Genomic DNA, 15,643 nt, shown 5'->3' with positions numbered 1-15,643 from the left:
TTAAGCTATTCACACTTAAAATCACAGTAAGAGTGTATAACCAATCTTCTATATAACTTGTATAACCAAACATACTCTAAGAACAGCACCATTTGTGAAATACTGCCATTCTGTGAATTATGAATGGGTCACTTGAATACAGTATGGCCCCACTGATGCATTCTAAGACTGACCATGGATGGCTGAAACTGTAGAAATAGAAGAACACCTGTTGATTATATGTGTGTGTTTACACACACACACACACACACACACACACACACACACACACACTTGTTCCTTGCTCCTGTCCCTCCCACCCCCACCTCTACCTTTTTAAACACCCCTACAAAATTCTATAAAATATGAAAATGGAAGCAGAAGAGTCCTCTACTAGGGGTAGACCACTGCTGCAGGCAGACTTCCAACACTTCTCCAGGCAGATTCCAATGCTTCCCTGGGTGGTCCTCCAGTGCTCCAAGTGGACCTGGGATAACTGAAACTCCAGAAAGTGAAACCACATGGAGAAAGGGGCCCTTAGCTACTATTATTCCTTTATTATATAGAATAAAATGGAGGCTCACCAAGATTAAGGAACCTAACCCAAGAGCAATAGTTGATTAGTAAGTAAGTGGAAGAACCAAGACTTAAACCTATTGGAGTCAGATGATACCACTAAATCTTCTGACTGGTGTTAAACCTCACTAGGTTACTTCTCTAGAGATAAGGTCACTATTATCAACACAACTGGTGCTCTATAGATGATTTAAAGTAAATGAAACATAGATAAATAGAGTGATGAGGAAGAATCATCTTTTTTTAGGCATAACCAGTTTTATTGCAAAAGGATCCTTTACCTATTTATATCAATTCTAGTACCCTATGAGTTTAGCTACCCAACAAGTCATTAATATATAGAAACATGCATCAAGAGAAGCAAGAAATGTCATCCATTCCCTTCTGCATGTTAGCAACTTGTCACTCCAAGCAGCAATGCTCATTCATATCACTGAAGTCTGTGAACTTTGAGGTTTTATGGATTTTTCCTTGTTTATTTGGAAGATGTTATACCTATATTCTGAATCATAGAAGAACCCACCCCGTAGTCAACTTTTCCATTTTAAAAAATTCTAATGATTATATTTCAAATAGTTTGTTTTATAATTTAGGACTAAGTAGGATGAGATTATTCTAGTCTGGCCCCATCCATTTACCGATGAGCAAACTGTGTCCTTGAAAGGTTAAGTGATTTGTGCAAGGTGACATAAGTAATAAATGATAGAAGTGGGATTCAAGTCCAGGCCTTCTGATTTCCAGATTCAGGATTTTTTATTACCAAATGATGCTACCTCTCTTACAAGGACACATTATGGGTAGTTGGAAGAGAATAGTTGACAAAGCCATTCCTAAAGAAGGAGGAAAACGAGGAGGTTTCCATCTACATTTGATTTATTGACCTTAAAATGCAAAGATCATTTCACTGAAAATGAATCAAATATGCTGCCCAACTGTCCCTCCCTCTGCCCCATTGAAGAATGACCTCTTCCTTAACTTTCCCTCTGCTTCCTCCTCTTCCCCTACCATCATCATCATAGAGGGAATGACATGCTTCCCACACAGATATTATTATAAATTACCATTACAGACTCCAGTGATTTTTCCAAGAATCATGGACAGTTTGGAATGAATAATTTTAATGATGATGATGATGATGATGATGATGATGATGATGATGATGATGACAATCCTTTATGGTTGCATGCCCTGATACAATTTTAAAATACTTTTATATATAATTATCTTATTCAATCCTATATACAACTCTAGGGGGTAAGTAGTTACAACTATTTTAGATGTGATAATGTATAAAAAGAAAGTTGATACAAATGTCAGAGATTATCTCCATAGATCTCCATAGAGAAAATGGTTACCCAGAGAGACTTAGAGCCTTGCCTAGGGACGTCCATCACTAGGCTTTCTGCCCAATGCTTTCTACTACCTTGGCTACCTCTCTGGCAATATTCTTACTTTCATAAATTAATATCTGCATATATATATGCAATCAACATAATATGTCTATGTGGGTATATGTTTATACTTAATAAATATACCTATTCATAAATACATGCCTGTACATAGACACATGTTTATATATATATACTCTTACCTGTAAATATATCTCTACATATACTTGTACTTATGCCTACCTTTAGATATATTTAGATATAAAAATATATATACATATACAACATAATATATACCTAAGTTTGTGGTCCACTTTACATGTGTACATTTATATGTATGTATCTATATGTATATATGAATGGAAAATACCATCCTAGTCATCCAGATTCCCAATCTGAGTCAACAGAAAACTAATGTCTATGTATAGTTATATTTATAAGTGTGGTTATATAACCACACATGTATGTGTGTGTGAATCTACATGCATGTGCATATATGTGGGTATAAAATTCATTGCATGCATCTAGTCAAATATGTATGTGTTTGAGTGTACAAATATGCTGAGTAGTAATTAGAATAAAGGAAAGAGTATTGGGTGAAAAATGTCTCCAGGCAAATCACACATCCTCTCTGAGCATCTATATTTTCACATGTAAAATGGGAATGAGCTTTGACATCCATGGAATGATTTAGAGTTTATACATGTCCTTATAGGGCTTATAGATCCATATGGATAAATGAACAACCAAGTTTAATCCAACTAGCATTTAGACTTATTTTATGTAATTTACTTCCCTGAGTGCCAGTGAAAATGATTCATTAGAAGTGATCTCTCACATCGAAGGTTCTATAATCAAGTGTGGGTTTGTGTTACGTATGTTTTATATATATATGTACATGTATATATGTACATATATTTATGTATATATGATATAAAACAGGGAGGGGGGAACCATATAGGAATTTGGTATTATGGAAAGAACCTCAATTTGGAAACTGAAAAACTGGGGCATAATCCTGACTCTACCACTCCCTATTCTTGGGTAAGTTACGCCATCTTTCCTAAATCCCATTTTCTTCATCTGTAAAACAAAGAAGTTGGATTAGAGCATCTCTAAGGTCCATACCAGCTTGAAATACTAGAATGAAATGAAAGTTGAAAAGTGCTATTCAAAGTCTGAGAAAGAAAAGTACTTAGAATAGGAAAAAGAGAGGTTGAATGAGATATTATTTTGCAAAAGAATAAAACTTGTTACCACATGGAGTACAGACTGAAATATTTTAAGAAGAAAAAAATAGAAAATAGATAATAAATATTCAGGACAAAATAATACAATCCTAGAAGGAAAATTAAATGTTAAAAAAATTAAATGAAATTAAAAGCGGGGCAGCTAGGTGGCTCAGTGGAGGTCCTGGGTTCAAGTACAGCCTCAGACACTTATTAGATATTTGACCCTTGGCAAGTCACTTAACCTCAGTTACCTAGACCTTACCTCTCTTCTGCCTTGGAACTGTTATTTAGTATTGATTCTGACAGACGATAAGGCTCTCTTTTTAAGTTAAAAAGAAAAGAAATCAATTCTCAGAAGGAACAAATGGAATAATTAAAACTTAAGAATGATAAAATGGCTTCATAGATTCCTACTTCTCAGACTCAGTTGTATAATTTTCTGTTCTATGTCAACTTTGCCCCACTGATCTTAACCATCATTATTGTTTCACATAACTTTTTTAGGTAGGAAATGCAAAGTAGAGGAGAGTAGATCAGGAAATCAAGGGAAGAACATGACTTGACTCCATACTTTCTAACTGTGTGACTGTGGGCAAGACACAACACCAATTGCCTAGGCTTTACCATTCTTTGGCTTTGAAAACAATAGTTAGTACTGATTCTAAGACAGAAAGCAAGATTTTTTTGTTTTTTTTTTTTTAAATAACAGATCATGATATATACTTGGAAGGGTAGTCCACCATTTTGTACACCAGCATATAAGTATCCCAAAAGATTTCTATCTATCTATCTATCTAGCTGTCTATTTATCTATCTATCTATCTTGTTACTCCATACTACCGTATGACCAACCCATCTCCTTTCCCATTCATATATGGAATATAAATATATATATATACACATATATTTATGCATATACATATATGTGTGATATATTATGATACATATATTTATTTATGATGTAGAGAGAGAGAGATCTTGGGGATCCCCATATATAACATAAATATATATCATATTTTATAAATAGTGAGATATATATATATATATATATATATATATATATATATATATGAAGAGAGAGAGGAACTTTGGGGATCCCTGAATATACATATGTATATTTGTGATATATAGTGATATAGTGTAAGGGTTAAATAGGGGTTTGACAAAATAAGAGAGCAGCTTTTAACAACTTAAGATTTCATGAGAATATAGTAGAGTTGTAAATTAATATCATCCCTTTAAGCCAGAGTAAAGAAAACTTTTAGCAGCTTTTAACAATTAACAATTTAGTTTTATTAAAATAGAGATTGAAAAGAATATAGCAAAGGAAATGAATATAGGAAACAGGCAGAGAAAGAAAATTTCCTAATGTCTATACTAGTTATCTTATAACTACCTATAATTACCTATAATTACTACCTAAAACTGCCTATGTCTACCTATAACTGCCTGTAACTAATGCTAATAACAACTGCCCCACAAAGTTCCAACCCAATCCACCTCAATCAAAAACAACACAATCAGTGTTTAATCCAACCCCAATTAGATCTGTCAATGGAGACCAGCCACCTTCTAAAAAAGTCCAAGAAAGCCAAAAAAAAACCTAAGAGCCCAAACCAAAAGCCCCAAAGCCAAAAGTCAAAAAGCCCTCCAAAAGCAAAAATCAAAAAACCCTATCAATAAGCTCAGATTTGCCTTTTATATTCCAGCAACTAAATGCCAACTACCAGCTAAACACACTCCCAGCAGCCAACTTCCCCTGCAACTGTCCACATCTAACTGTCAGAAACTGACCCCCTTCCCCCAACAACTGACACTGGCCTTTTTATACCCTTTTCCAACCTCTCTTCCTGTCTCTATGGTTTCTACTTCCTGTCACTGTGGGCTAGTTAATCCCTACACATCTCTATGGTAAGAGGAAGACCAGGTTTCCCTGTTAAATTAAAAAATGATTAAAGAATTCCTTTTTACAATAGAGAGATACTTTGGGAATCCATATATATATATATATATATATATATATATATAACAAATACTTTGTGATATATAATGATATACATATATTTGTGAAATATATCACAAGTACATATATATATATATGTATATATATATATACCCCCAAAGTCTCATTTAATGACACTAACATTCCCCCAATGATGACATATCATCATCAATCATGTGAACTAGAATATCTGAAGAATCAGAATTGCAGGTGGCCAAAAGAACAAAGAAATGATGTATTATGGGATTAAGCAGCCTGCTGCATATTGGCAATAATGGCTTGTTTGCTATAAATGGTACTTAAGATGCTATCAAGAATAAATATAAATGGAAGGGGAGATGAGCTGATGATGATGAGGTAGGATGGGGTAATGACTAGACAACCTGATGGCTAGTATGAAATTCAAAGTATTTAAGAAATAGAGTGAGTGTGTATGTTTGTGTGTGTGTGTGTGTGTGTGTTTGTGTTCATAAAATGAGAATAAAGCCTATGCTATATTGAGTAGTTCCCCTATAATGGATTGATGGGAAGACTTGAATAAGAATTGATCAGGGTGAAAAGGCATGGAGCCATTGTGAGGTATCCATGAGCATCCATAATAATGAAATGGCAGAATCACTCATGTATAAGTATATCTATCTGGTTGCAAACAAATGAATTCTCTGTAGTAAGTGAGCAGTTGCTTGGAGGGCTGACAGAAGAATCAAGCTGGTCGTTTAATGGGGAATTAGTCATAGGATCAATAAAATATTAGGGAGGTGAGGGCAGCAATGGTCTTAGGCTCATGAGATAATGGATTTAAAGCGCTTTGAAAATCTTAAAGTGTTATATAATATCAATTATTTTATGGTTGTTGTCTCAGAGTCACCAGGCACCTAATCTGAGGATGACTTCATCCCCCGAGTCTTTTTTCTCTAGTCCCGCTAAACACCAACAATGTACATAGAGCAATATAGGAGTATACTAAGAGTGGAGAAATACCCATACCATGTGAAGTTTAATTTTCATTATTAGCGGCTTTTTAATCTAGAAAATCAAGAAAATGATCAATCAAGCCCTAATTTGTAGTGACTTATAGTGATAGCTGGTTGTAGCTGGGCAGCACAATGAATTGAGTGCTTGACCTAAAGTCAGGAAGACTCACCTTCTTGAGTTCAAATCCAGACTCAGACTTTAGTTGTATGACCCTGGGCAAGTCACTGTACCCTTTTTGCCTCAGTTTCCTTCTCTGTAGAATGAGCTGGAGAAGGAAATGGCAAACCATTACAATGTCATTGCCAAGAGAATGTCTCAAATGGGGTCATAAAGAGTCAAACACAACTGGAGCAACTGAACAAGACGTGTAATTGCTCACACTCAATATTTAACAATGACTTTTCACAAGCTTATTAGAGCTGTGTAAATGAGACCTAAGAAATAATCTTAAACAACCTCCCTTTTAATTTAATAATGAGACAACGTGGGGGGCAGCTAGGTGGATTGAGTGAATTGAGATTCAGGACTGGAGATGGGAAGTCCTGGGTCCAACTCTGACCTCATACACTTCCTAGCTGTGGTCTCGACCATGGATCATGTATATTTCCCACATGTCTCTCTGCTTTTCAGTTGGTTTCACATTGCTCTTGGTTGCCTGTAATTATGTTCAATCTGGGTCCCTCAGAATTAGTTTCCTTTATCTACTTAACAAGACATTTTGAAATACTTTCCTAAGGTAGCAACAGCTGCTGCTTTCCCCATTGGTTACTTATTTGGTAAATCTGTTGATAGAAGTTTTCATATTTTTCTGGCACCATTTGTTCTTTGTTAGCACAATACTGATATTGCTTATGATTCCAGCATCTTCTGAGTATTTACATATGCTCTTGCCTAACATTTGTTATGTTATTTCAAGATTTCCTGAGCTCAGATTTAGAAGAAAACAGCTTTACAAATTTTCTTAATTTTCTGCTTCTTGTTGTCTTGAGGTATCTCCACCCCGTTTTTCTAGAATGATATAAATAAAATGCAACAAAGACTGTAGTTTCTTGGAGTCTGAACTGATCCAGTTATTATGGAGAACAAATTGGTACTATGCCCAAAGGGCTTTAAAACTGATCAAGCTACCCTTTGATCCAGTAATGCTACTATTAGGTCTGCATCCTAGGATTCAGCAGTCATCTAGTCTCATCAGTAGCCAAATAGAAATTCCTTCTATAAGATCACTAATAGATTATCACATTACTTTTACTTGAATACTTCCAGTGACCAAGAATTCAGTCCTTCGCAGAGCAATCTGTTGCATTTTCAGGATAGTTCTAATGATTAGTAAGTTCTGTCTTATATACCAGGCTGAAATGTGCATTTCTATACTTTCCTGTCCATAGGGGTCACACAAAGAAATTCTCCTCCGTATCCACGTGACAGTCCATGAGATGGTTAAAGACAACTACCATAAATGCCTTAAATCTGTTCTTCTCCAGAATGCTCAATTTAATTCAAATTCCATCATAAACATTCATTAAACATGCATGTTTGAGAAACTGTGCTATGGGTGAGGTATACAAAGACAAAATGGCAAGGTCTCCCATCCAGGAGATTACATGCAATATTTATATAGAGAAGTAAACACAAGATATTTTTAGGAGGCAAATGAAGTCAAAGAATAAGGAAAAACTTCCCCTTAACAGGTGGATCAATGCAGTTTGAGCACAAGAAAACAAAGCCAGCACTGAGAAAGAAAACCAAGCCAGCTCCTCCAAGGGGAAAATTCAATCAGAAAGGCAGGCAGGGATGATACGAACAGGTCCGCTGGGGACAGCGGATGGACTTGGATATCCAGATGGGTAAAATCTGTTGGGTTTTTAATGGGGTTTTTATCTTCATCAAGAAAAATCAGGCATTAGATAGGAGGAGTGGGATGGTTGGATCTAGCATGTAAATCAAGATAGGAATATACAAACTCCCAGAAAATGGGAAAAAATGGCATTCCTTCCTTACTGAAGACCTTACTTCTGCTGAATAACTTGGGGGATTTGAGCCTCCCCAGGGCTTCCTTGTTTAGGAGGATGGGGAAGCTACTTAAAAGGTGGAATCTGAGTTAAGGCTTCTTTTTGATCAGGACTTGATCATCCACCTCCAAATGCCCAAGTGATTGTCAAAGAAAGTCTTAGAATATGGCTTCTAAAACTAAATATAATTCTTCAGAGGTAGCCTAACTAGCTGAGATATAGGCATACCAATGACCCAGGATATTTATTATTTGTTTTGGGCATATACTCTAAAATTTTAATAAGCAGATCTCTCTTCTCTGTCTCCTTCCAAAATACCACCACTAGGGGTGTATCTCAAAGAGATCCAAAAAAAGGGAAAAGGAACTCTCTGAACAAAAATATTTACTGCAACTCTTTGTGTGCTAGCAAAAAATTAGAAGATGAGATGTCTATTAATTGGGGAATGGGTGAATTAAAATTAAAATTAAATTAAGTTAAAATTTAATCTGCATTATTTTAAAATATTTTAATTTTTCTTTAATTACATATAAAATAATTTTTAACATTCATTTAGTTTTTTTTTAATTTTGAGTTCCAAATTCTCTTCTCTTCCTTTATCCCCTGACCCCTTCCTGAGATGTTAAGTGTTCTGATACAGATTTTACATTTGCAATCATGTAAAATACTTTTTCCATATTAGTCATTTTGTAGAAGAGAACTCAACCACCACCAACAAAAACAAACAAAGAAACTGAAATACAGTATGCCTCAGTGTGCATTCAGATACCAGTTCTTTCTCTGGAGGCAGATGGAATTTTTCATCAAAAGTCCTTGGGGATTGTCTTGGATCACTGTACTGCCCAGAATAGCTAAGTAATTCACAATTGTTCATCATATAATATTGCTGATACTGTGTACAATATTCTCCTGATTTTTCTTATTTCACTTTACATCAGTTCATATAAATCTTTCCAGATTTTTCTAAAAATCGTCTTGTTTTTTGTTTCTTAGGGCACAATAGTATACCATTACAATCTTAAACCATAACTTGTTCAGCCATTCCCCAATTAATGAACAGCTCACCTTCCAATTTTTTGCTGCCACACAAAGAATTGCTTTAAATATTTTTTGTTCAGAGTTCCTTTTCCCTTTTTTTGGATTTCTTTGAGATACACACCTAGTAGTGGTATTATTGGATCAAAGGGTAGTTTGATCAAATTTAAAGCCCTTTGGGCATAGTACCAAATTGTTCTCCAGAATGGTTGGATCAGTTTACAACTGTACCAAGAGGGCATTATTAGTAGGGGCAACTAGGTAGCTCAGTGAATAAAGAGCCAGGCTTCAGACATTGCTTAGCTATGTGACCTTGAGCAAGTCACTTGACCCCTGATGCCTAGCGCTTACCATTCTTCTGCCGTAGAACCAGTACTTAGTATTAATTCAAAGACAGAAGAGAAGGGTTACTTTAAAAAAAGTCAGTGCATTAGTGAACCCCTCTAAAATTATCATTTTCATTTTCTGTCATATTAGCAGATCTGATAGGAGTGAGGTGATACATCAGAGTTGTTTTAAATTGTATTTCTCTAATCAAGATTAATTTAGTGCATTTTTTCATGTGACTATAGATAGCCTTGATTGTTTTATCTGAAAATTGCCTGTTTCGTATCCTTTGACCATTTATAAATTGAAGAATAATGACCTGTATTCTCTCTCTCTCTCTCTCTCTCTCTCTCTCTCTCTCTCTCTCTCTCTCTCTCTCTCTCTCTCTCTCTCTCTCTCTCTCTCTCTCTCTCTCTCTCTCTCTCTCTCTCTCTCTCTCTTTCTCTCTCTCTCTCTCTATATATATATATATATATTTATATATATATATATATGAAAAAAATATTCCTAAGTTTCTGCTTTCCTTCTAATCTTGGTTGCATTGGTTTTGTTTGTGCAAAACATTTTTTTTAATTTAATGTAATCAAAATTATCCTATTTATATACTATAATGTTCTCTATCTCTTATTTGGTCATAAATTATCTGATGATCTCCTAGTCTGCTTATGGTATCACCCTTTATGTCTAAATCATGTACTCATTTTGACCTTTTATTGGTATATTTATTATAAAGATTAGTCTATTCCCAATCTGACATAATGGGGATTTTTTTCCATTTTCCAAGCAGTTTTTGTCAAATAGTGAGTTCTTGTCCCAAAACCTGGGATCTTTGGGTTTGTCAAACGCTAAATTACTATGGTGATTTGCTACTATGTATTCCTCTGATGTACCACTCTATTTTTAAGTCAGTACCAGATTGTTTTGGTGATTACTGCCTTGTAATAAAATTTGAAATCTAGTATGGCTAGGTCACTTCATATTTTTTCTTCATTTTTAATCATTACTTTCTTGAGTCAAGATAGTCAACAAAACAAATCAAACCCCAGTTTTCCTGATTTCTGAGCTTATGTTGAAAATTTAAATATAGGACCTCAGAAACTGTTTTGAGTTGGCTCTGACATTCTCCTTCTTCCTTTGCTTAGGATATTGCATTTCTATTTCTGATGTTGTTACTCCCCTGCTCAAGGAGCTTTTGTGGCTCCTTAGTGCTTCTGGAATAGAAATGCTTCCCTTTGAACTTTAAAGCCATTCACTATTGGTCTCTGAACTTTATTTCCTGACTGATTTTACATTTTACCATAGAAAGGTCACTGACTCTGGAGTTGGAGAACCATATAAATTCTAGATATATAATCTAGGTCTCTTTTAAGTCTTAATCTATGATTTTTAAATTATGTTATGAGCATGACTTCCCCTCATGTATTTTATGTTCTAGTCAAATTGACCTTTTTGCTATTTTCTGTTACATTTATCTCTTGCCTTTGCATAGCTGTGTCTTATGCATGGAATACACAGCCTCCTCATCTCCACCAATTATAATTCCTAGATTTCTTCCAAGTTCTTCAACTCGAGTCACCATCTAAAAGAGGCTTTTCCTGATCTCCACATCTTCAATAATTATTATCCTCTCTATGAAATTAATTCATATAAATAATAAAACATAATTAACATTTATATGGTGCGTACTATGTGCTAAGAGCTTTACAATGGTCCACATTTGATCCTTACAACACTCCTGAGAGATAGATGCTATTATTTTTATTCCCATTTTACAGATGAAGAAACTAAGGTATATAGAGTTTCAGTGACTTTCCCCAGGATTACTAGGCTAGGAAGTGTCTGAAATTGGATTTAAATTTATTTTATATTGACTCATCTCTGTTCTCATTGTTTACGTTGCCTACCCAACATTCAGGAGGCTATAAGCTCCTTGAGAGTCAAAGCTATTTCATTTTAAACTTTGTATTCTTGGCTCCTCCTGTTGTCATTGTTGTTGTTTGTCCTTCATTTTAGAAGAGGACCAATGACATCACTAAGGTGATATTTTGACTTGAGTATGAATTGGATTTAATTGAGACAGAGTTACACAAAATCATTAGCCTCAATCCCTCCTCCAGAGCTATCCAAATCCAGTGGGAGGCAAAAGCCAGGATGACTGGTAACAAGTAAAGTAACAAGGTGACAATTTGGGAAGAAAAATGTGTAAACAGACAACTCTAGCCTATTTTTGCTGAAAAAATTATTATTTTTTAAATGTTATTCAATTAGATGATTTAGAATAATTTTTCATGGTTACAAGATTCATGTTCCTTCCTTCCCCTCCCCTTCCTCCCGTATTTGACATGCAATTCCATTGGGTTTAACATGTGCCATCAATCAAGACCCATTTCCTTATTATTAATATTTGCATTAGGGTGATCTTTTAGAGTCTACTTTCCCAGTCCTATCCCCACCCACCCATGTGATCAAGCTGTTGTTTTTCTTCTGTGTTTCTATTCCCACAGTTCTTACTCTGGATGTGGAGAACGGTCTATCTCATAAGTCCATCCGAATAGTTCTGAATCATTGCATTGCTACTAGTAGAAAAGTCTATTACATTTGAGAAAAAAAAATTATAATTCCAGTCTGGCCCAGGATGCAGTATCTGACTAAATCTAAGTGTTCCACACCACCTGCCTCAGTTACTTTCATGGTTGTAGCTAGAATAAACTGTTTTCATCCACCTATTCTAGATGGGGAAGTCTTCACATGCTTGGAGTAGACAGTCCTCTAATTCATTGAAGGGTTTTTGGCCCATTGGTTACCCTCAACCTAGTTTAGACTATCTGCCCAAATGGCTTATGGGGATGTGGCCATTGTGCATACTCTAACTTTTTGGAGCCACAAGTGAGAGTTGATTATCAGGCAGACACCAGAAGTGAATGAGCAGCCCCCAAAACCTCTCAGCAAGGCCTCAGAGCAAAGGTGCTAGTCCTCACTAGAGCGCCTGCCACACAGAGACAACAAATTAATGAATTCAGTGCAGCCTACAACTGAACTGGCTATTTTAACAGCCAAGTCACATAATGGACTCATCCTGAGCTTGGTCAGCTGAAGTCCCTGATGAATTGAATTTACACTTCTGTGTCAGTGCCAGTAAGTAAAACTAAGATCTATCCACGTCACCAAAGGCTGTCATTAGGACATTCATCAGAATTGCCCTGTAAAGGGGGCATGGCAACTTCATGCTAGGACACAGGGTGGGATGCAGAGGAAGTAAAGCAAAGAGAGCAAAATCACCTTTATAAAATGGCAATGTTACTTTTCACCATTATCATCCTCCAATTTCCACTGAGCCTGATTCTTTTCCTTTAAGCCCAGATGCTCTAAGAAAGGTGAAGAAACTCATGCTCGTTCTGCCCTCTGACACCCTTCCCTGACAAGAAGCAAAGGAACAGGGTGACAATTTGGGAAGAAAAATGTGTAAACACAGACAACTCTGGCCTATTTTTGCTGAAAAAATTATGATTCCAGACTTTTCCTCCTTTCCCTCTTCTGCTCTGAATTCCTGTGCTTGGAGAATGTAAACTATCTTTGGTCTAAGCCTCAAGTAAAACAATCAGGAAGGAAATTCTGCCTCAGAAATAGTCTGAGCAAAAATCTCAAAGTCAAACAGAAATTAATATTGTCTTTGTCTATGCCAATATATCCCTGAAATAATTGGTATCAATTTAAAAAAAGCAATCAAGACCTGCTATTTTATCAAGACTGGGAGCTCCCATGTGGAATATCCTCCCTGACGCAAATTAGCTACTCTGTGATATTTTCTTAGAAAGTCATTTGAGACTCCAGAGATCAAGAGATTTAAAAATGATCAAATAGCCAGTTTATATCAGAGGCTAGACCCGAACCCAGGTCTTCTTGATGGCAAGATCAAGTCTTTAGACACCATTCTATTTCTTACTTTATTACTTAAAAGTTACAATGACTCACATTTGTATACAGGTGTCTTTAAAAAGTCATTTACATAGTTCTTTCCACACAGTAACCCTGTTAGGTGTAAATAATATTGTAATTTTACAGATGAATAAACTAAGTCTAACAAAGTTTTAGTGACTAACCTGGGATAAACTAGCTAGTGAGTCTTGGAGTGAAGACTAGAACATAGCTCTTGTGACTACTCACATAGTATTTTTCAATCTTCCACTGCATCCCAAGCCATCACCAGTCATCTTCTTTTTGTTATTACTACTGGACTTCAGCAATTCTAGGAGAGAGAGTGAGGCTGACAGATTTGTACAACTCTGCCTCATTTAAATTGAACTCACAGGCAAATCAAGACTACACCCCATAAAAAATGTATAGACAGTTTCTCAGATACAAGTCTCATATCTCATACATGTAGAGAACTTTGTCAGACTTTTAAAAATATAAGCCATTCCCCAATTGATGAATGGTCAAAAGAAATGATCAGTTTTTAGGTGAAGAAATCAAAGCTATATATAACTATGTAAAAATGCTCTAAATCATTACTGAATAGAAAAATGAAAACCAAAACAACTCTGTGATATCAACTCACACCTATCAGATTGACTAAAATGATAAAAGACTAAAATGACAAATGTTGGAGGTGTAATGGGTAAATTTAGGGTTGAGATGAATGTGAAATTTATTGGTTGCTATGGATTTAATTTTTTAAATTCTAAATGAAGCTCTCAAGTCAGAATGGAACTTAATGGTGATTTAATTACAATAGGGAGGAGAAATTAAGAAAGAGAGAGAGGGAAAGAGTTAATTTAAACTGTTCCGGCTCAGGCTGAGCCAGGCAGGAGTTTAAGGCCTTGGCCAAGGGTAGCCTTCCCCTGAGAGCCAAGGGAAAAGGGAGTCAGTCTTATCACTCACCACATGACCTTCTCAAGGAAGATGTCTGAGGGAGCTCCTCCAGACTTGAGTTCCAGGATCGAACTGGAGCCCAGGCCTCTCCACAGGAAGTGACAAGAACTCCAAAGGCAGTTCTCTACATCACTTCCTGCATCTCACATGTATGTGCCAATGGAGGCTCAAGTTTGGCTTAGGACAGCCCAGGGGACAGTCAGTTGTTTCTGATTTGTCATTTTCTAGCACATGCCAGTGTAGTGTGGTTGTGTACATTCTTGGGTGCTAGACCAAGAAAGATGGGGGAAATCTAAAAATCACAATCCCCCCTGGTGATGATTGGGGGACTAGTATCCCCAATTGATCACTAAACATAAGTGCCCTTCACCCCCAAAATTTCTAACTGCAAATGTATACAAAACTTTACCCTCTAAGACAAAAACTACAATAGTTAGCGATAAGATGGAAATAGAAGAGAGACAGCAAAACCAACGTTTTACAGGGTGCATTGACAAAAACCAATCAGTTAGTCCCCTTTTGACATAAGAGTGTACATTCAAAATAAATGTTCAATCAACCTTCAGTTCAATCAACCGTACCCCAAGGTCCATTCTGGATCTTTCTGTAATGTAAGGGTTTAGGTATCTTTCTGCAAACAGTTCATTCTCTGGATTTTAGGAGTTAGCAAGCTTCTTCCCTGAAGATCTTTCTTGAACAAAAAATTTAAATCTTGGATTTTATGAAAAGACAATCCCCCCTGAAGAAGGTGTTGAGAAACACCCAGTTTAGTTCAGTTCAGTTAGTTATGAGGCATGCGAGTCAATTATCAAAAGAATAAACAAAAACAAAAACAATAAATAATGGAAGAAAAATTTAAAAAACTTTTAAGGAAGAATTCAAAATCAGTATCAAAATATCAAAAATTTATGTATACAAAATTTTGAGTAAGCAAGGATAAATTTCTAACAAGTCCTTCTATTAGGGTCCAATTAAAGTAATTTCTAATCCCACAAGTCTGTAGGACAGAATGCAGTAATATTTCACTTACCCATTTGTAGCCAAGGCTACAGGAAATTGCCATATTATAGGAGAGAAAAAAGGACCAGATTTTTATTTTGATAGGAAAGTGTCATCCCCTAGTGTGATTTCACCTTCATTCTCAGGGATAGAGGGAGCCAGGATGATAGCCAAACTTTGGTACTTGTCTGTAAGTATTTTCACGAAGAGTGTAGATACAAGGAAGGCCTACATTTTAACATATGT

The 15,643-nt window shown here is 35.8% G+C and overlaps 1 long non-coding RNA gene across 1 annotated transcript in view; it reads right to left on the bottom strand.

Annotated features, from left to right (window-relative positions):
* LOC130455641 (uncharacterized) overlaps positions 1-14,481 on the bottom strand; it is a 108,237-nt gene extending 93,756 nt beyond the window's left edge. Inside the window, exons 1-2 of the long non-coding RNA XR_008913753.1 lie at positions 14,408-14,481; positions 13,691-13,772 (exon numbers count right to left, since the gene is read on the bottom strand). This is a non-coding gene — a long non-coding RNA (uncharacterized LOC130455641). The remainder of the gene's footprint in view (positions 1-13,690; positions 13,773-14,407) is intronic.
* Between the last annotated feature and the right edge of the window lie 1,162 nt (positions 14,482-15,643).

The sequence above is a fragment of the Monodelphis domestica genome, chromosome 7 (genome assembly GCF_027887165.1).
Source record: "Monodelphis domestica isolate mMonDom1 chromosome 7, mMonDom1.pri, whole genome shotgun sequence".
In the NCBI taxonomy this organism is placed as follows: Eukaryota; Metazoa; Chordata; class Mammalia; order Didelphimorphia; family Didelphidae; genus Monodelphis; species Monodelphis domestica.
Note: the sequence above shows the minus strand (reverse complement) of the source record. Positions and strands in the feature narration are given on the sequence as shown.